We start from the raw sequence: 6,135 nt of genomic DNA, 5'->3' as shown, positions 1-6,135 counted from the left end.
GAAGGATTATTTCATTCCTCAAAAACAAAACAAAAAATGAAGGAAAATGTAATGCCTTTTGGGACTGGGTTCAAGGTTTTTAAATAAAAATCGTTTGGAATGCAGTACCATCCTACACAATAATTTGTATCTAGCTATTAGCGAATTTAAATCAATCAATCAATCATCGACATTTCACTGGACTTTCTTAAGTTCCTATTATATTTCTTTATTGTTAATTACGATATTTCTGTAATTGGTATTCCGACCTATAAAGTCCTGTCTCTGCCAATTATAAAGCTCTGTCTACACTATGAAATTGAAACTTTATGTACAAAAAATCTTATGTCCTCATATATGGACATGATGATGTCTTATCACTACCATATTTGACCATATCATCACTACCATATTTGAGCACATCACACTTTTTCTTTGTCGAACTAGTTTGATAGTGTAGACAAAGCTTAACGATATATTTTCTGAATAGCGTATAATTTATATACGATATATTTTTGGCAGTAGAAATGGTGCTTATAAAAATAGCCAGCGAATAAACACTGTTTGTTCTTCTTGAACGATGCCCATTGCTTATTTCTTAGTATTCGTCAATTGAGATTATGTGATGTGATGTATATATACAATATAACAATAAATGTTTTGTTTATTTAGGTATTGACTATATTCAGTACAGTATTCAGTTGCCGCACTGTCTCTGAAATCATGAAATTCATATTCTAAAGTTTACACAGGATATACGGTAGGTTAGTACATTGTTAGCAGTGACGTTTAAAGTTGACCTGGTGAGTACAAAAAGTTAGATATTACACGCTGAAAGAAAGTACTTATGCAACTATTAATGTTCAACCTTGATCGCTCTTAACAAACGTAGGATTTATAAGTTTTTATCACGTTTATTCAAACAACAAGCACGTTCTCAATTTTGCCAATACTTATTAAGTAGACGCTCAGTTACAAACAGAACTTTATGTATCCTTTCTGGACAACATATAAATGCCCACTTCACGATTGCCTACAATGTTATGCAAATAGTACATGTAAAAAATAATTAGTTTTGATTTGAAAATAATGTATTGAACGATAAGTTGCATTCGAATACCAAATACAACTAATTTACATGGCATCTGTCTATATCAATAATGAATAAGCAACAACAATATGTTTTCCATTTATAATACTTATGTGGCCTATTTTCAAAAACGTATTTCGAAATAACCGTACTAACTACTATGTACTTGCAAGAAAGGTGTCCAATATTACGGTTTTAAAGGTCAAGTTCCAGGCAAATAATTGGATTTTTGTTGAAAATAAGCATTTTCTTTTTTTTTGGGGGGGGGGGGGCGGTAGTTCGAATTACACAGTAAAATCTTGTACAAAAACGTTGTAATATGATAGGGAGGCATTTCAAATTAGGAAAAATAAACAGTGTGGTAAAAATGACTAAACATAGATCAGATAACTTGAATTTTACGTTTCTTGTGTTTTTGTGCAACTTTAGAGGTTTATTTTCGTGCTATTGCAAAAATTATCCAATGCATACCCACCAACTTGTTTGCACTTTTTTCCACTTTTTAGGGAGTCACCGGATATATTGTAGTATATTATAACATTGGTTAATCTACCTAACTACAGAAAAAAAGGTCTGTCTGAAACAAAATTTTGCCAAATGTTCTATTTACCAATTATTGATTCCGGTCTTGATGACTATTCAGGCCTACTCTGGATAATAATTAAGTAATTACACAACAACCCACGATCACCAAATGAGAAACCGGGTTTATTTTGAGTCAACATTGGCCGCAACGTGATATTTTGTTTAAAAAAATTACCAAACTAAAACCGGTTTCGGAGAAAATCGTTCTTTTGGAATTTGTCCACAAAAACAGATCCTTAAAGTTAATTTTCCATGGAGAAATAAAATGTTTTTCAAACTTATCCACATACAATATAAGTACAATCGAAATCTTCTATATATTTTAATCATTGCAATGCTTTTGCCTTACTATACCATTGAGTCGAGGCACAAAGCTGGCTTGCATAAACGCGTTGATACCATCATGAAGTATCTGATCAATGTCCGTGCTTTAGGACCTAATTTATGCCATAATTCAGCCTCAGATGTCCAGAAACCCATTTGCGACGGCCGGACGGGCCGGGCCTGGCCAGGCCAGAATGTGGTCAGTGTTGGTGTTCGTCAATTGTTTAAGTTTGTATTCAAAACAGCTAATACAATATCACGTAGGCCTACAATATCGAAAACAATTGGACAAGGGCTGGTTATTCGTCCCAATACAAACGAAATTTTTGCACGTGTCATCATTCTCGAAGCATGTTTTATTTCAAAATCTCGCCATAGAAGATGAATAAATAAGGCAACTATACAACAATGTTTGTGGAATTATAAATCAAACGATCAAGTGGCGATGAATTATTAGTCTAGTCTAATACGCCGTTCCGCAACCTATTGGTCGCACGACAAAAAATCTCTAAGACTAAATGGCACACCACAATAAAGACGACCGGACACGTAAGACTCAAGTAGAATAAGATCTTTATTCGTCAAAAACCAAATATCACAACAATAACATAACAACCAGCGGCCATGATATATGTGTCAACCCAGATAGGGGGCGCTAGACTGGCGCAATGTTGAGTCGCGAAAATTTCCAAAATAGGATCATACGGTCGCGGTCAAAAAAGTTTGCGGAACGCTGGTCACCGTACCGGCTAGGACAATCAACAATGAGTATAGAGGGCGGTATATATTCCAAAAAACCAGAGCCATGGCTCTCTGCACAAACAAGAACATGACATGATTCTATACTAATAGTAATAGTAGCCTTATGATTATGAAATTACAAAGTGCAGCGAGCAGATCTATGGCCTATAATGCTTATTATTAAAGTAGTTTTGATGACACGGGGTCCTCCTAAAGACACAAACCGAAATAAATTAGGCCTATTTTTATTCTCAATCTGATTTAATAAAAGATAAAGTTTAAAACCAAAATATGCTGTGTAACTATAATAGTGCAACATCATTTAAATAAAGGAGGGTCACATCAACTACATTGCGTGTTATTTTTTATAGTTTTTCTGTATTATGCTCTACTCCCATTTGTTGAAATTAATCTGTGTTATGTAATGTAATACCCCTGGGGAAATAAGTCTTGTTAAAAAGCAGTTATTTCGAATAAGATGGGATGTATTAATTTTATCTTTCAAATTGACTTACCCGATAACAGTGACTGTCTATATTCACAACTTCCCAGACCATAAACGTAATAAATTAGAACATTAAGAATAATAAAGTACGTTTCGTGGGCTGAACAAAGATTGGATTTACCATACAATAATGCGCACTTAAAAATACGTATGTGCCAAACATGACAGCGTTGTTGTGTTCGCCTATACTATATATTACTAAAATAAAGACAAACATTAAATTGATTTTATATTAGGGCCTATAATTTAGTTTGACTTACACTTGTTATTTTAAAATATCAGATCTTAAAAGTTTACCAAAAAGGTAAAAAACAAGATGTTTTGGAATAATATAATATGTAGTGTGTTTGTTCTTCTTGCATTGGTAACCCAATTGACGGTGGCGCTGTTACACTAATTTAATTGTTCCTACCATGACAAGCGGATTCGGAGGTTTATATTTTTCCAGAAGCCACATAAGTTAGTAAAATGTATACATTAAGCTTGACCTCTGAAAACCACAATGTGTTTATACCACTGATTTAGTCATTGTCAACCATAACCAGTAACACTGTGTTCAATTTTGGAGGCTACTTGTTGGTACGTATTAAATTATTCGAGTTATGCTGCCCCCTGTGTTAAGATGATTTCAAGCAGAATATAAATGCCAAACCATTTTTTAAATGGACCAATACAATATTTTTTGAATTTTTTGATGGTATGAGGTCTATTTTCGTTGTTTTTGTCATTCGAGGTGGCTATTTCCCTCATCTTAAGCATTTACAATAGTTAATTTTCTGTTTAAATTAATTAAAACGAATGAATATCTGAAAAAAATTGAAAACCAATCGACTGCGTATTTTTTTCTCTAATCTGAACAACTGGTCTTTTAACTTGAACTTTGTCAGTTGAATGTTTCTGTATAGTATTTCTTTTTTTTTTTCATATTATTTATGATTATAATAACAATGGTCATGTTGTCTGAACAATATTAACTGATGATATAATAATAATAATAATAATATAATAACAGGATTTTTATAGCTTGAAGGCGCATTTAAAAAAATAAAAAACAAATCATACAAATGCCTGACAAATAAAATGCAATTTCTTTGGAGGGTCCCCATCCGTTCTCGTTATGTCGCGGTCCCGGACCCCTACATCTATATCGCTGTTCCGCACCCTATGGGACACGAAAAAAAAATGTAAGGGTCGCGAAATTGTTTCCGGTACTGAAACTTTTTATCAATTATACACTAATCTATATTTAAAACGTTCTCAGTTTTGTAGAATCTACAACACTGATTACATTTTACATCTACAGTGTTTCCTTATGTTGACGTGCGGCGAGACCGTAGCGTACACACAATTGGGAATCGACGACGGGGCAATGGACGTTTTGACGCATAGTTCGTTGTTAATATACAAGTGGAGGGGAACCCCTTTTAGGACGTGGATTTAATAACCTACCAACTGGTTCTACGACACTTCTGTAGTTTGCGAAGGAGTGTGTAACTTGACTGAAAAACTGCGAACTTTGATGTACAGGCGGTGGGAACGTTTACAATAAACATTAGAATATAGAAAGAACAATATAAACAGGTCCATCCCAAATTGCACTCATAGCGATGTTCTTTATTTTCACCCACAGATCACGGAGGTATAAAATTAATGTACGGACATTAGGTGATATCCATTGTATTTCAATTGTCGCCCTCTATGATGTACGCTTTTTATAATCAAGGCTATTACGTTTACGTTGCCTATACTGTATTCTATAGATTAGTTTTTAGTTTAGTGGTGTTTATTGTGAGGTATAACAATAACATCACAATAAATAAATAAGTATTTATTAGATCGTACAGGTAAAACTCAATGATGTTAAATGATATAACAATATCAGAGACGTAATAAATTAGATTACGATCAAAGCCTCTTGAAACAGAGTATAGTTAGAACAATCTCGTGACCTGCTTTTGAACGTAACGATGTGACCATATGAAATGCAAAATGCGACTTATTATCTGTTCAAAACAATTGTTATATGTGTCGTATAGTTGGTAAAGCACTGGAAACGTACGTCGTTGCGGATTGGTGATTATCCAGCGAGTTATCTCTTGCGTGGGCCCTTTGGGGACAAACGTGCAAATCAATCCGGGAAATGACAGCCTTATCGTCAGCGATGAGCGAACTATTTTTAGAGAAGATACATCTCTGTTGCGTCGGCATACCTTTATCACTTCTGAACGATCACTTGTCGGAACATTTTCAATGAAATTGACGATGAACTGGAAAAGTATGACAACAATTTTGCAGACGTTACTCTCACCTCTAACTAGACTCACTTGAATGCGACTGAGCCGAGCGCAGTTCATTATTATTATGTCCTATCATGGAGCTATACAATTAGATTAATTAATTTTATAGCTCCATGGTCCTATGTACAAATTGCCCTGTACGTCTGCATGGTGTAGTTGACGCAATTTGAAATTGTACAAAATTACACACCGTCATAAGAAAACTGACCAGGTGCACAAAACAGAAATATAACCTAATAGTAAGCTATACAAATTGTGTTTTCGCGTAATATTGATATCGAGACAGATTGTCGAAAAAGCACACAGCGCATAGCTCATCGACGGTCAATGGATGGGGGGGGGGTCAGGGGGAAGGCGACTGTAATACAAGCGGGGATTTTAATATTGCTATCTACTATCATATAGGGCGGAAAACTTTTTTTTTTAACCATTTCGTTCGATACGATAAGAGATGATGTTTCATTAATTTGTTTGTGAAATATATTGCCGAGTATAAATTATAAATCACAGCGACCGGTCCTTCGAAGAAACGTAAGATAATGTGACTTTTAAATTACCATAGGCAAATGGCCGAGTGGTTTAGGCAGGGACGCATCAAACCATCCGTAGCCATA

This window comes from Antedon mediterranea, chromosome 6, assembly GCF_964355755.1.
Source record: "Antedon mediterranea chromosome 6, ecAntMedi1.1, whole genome shotgun sequence".
Classification (NCBI taxonomy): domain Eukaryota; kingdom Metazoa; phylum Echinodermata; class Crinoidea; order Comatulida; family Antedonidae; genus Antedon; species Antedon mediterranea.
Note: the sequence above shows the minus strand (reverse complement) of the source record.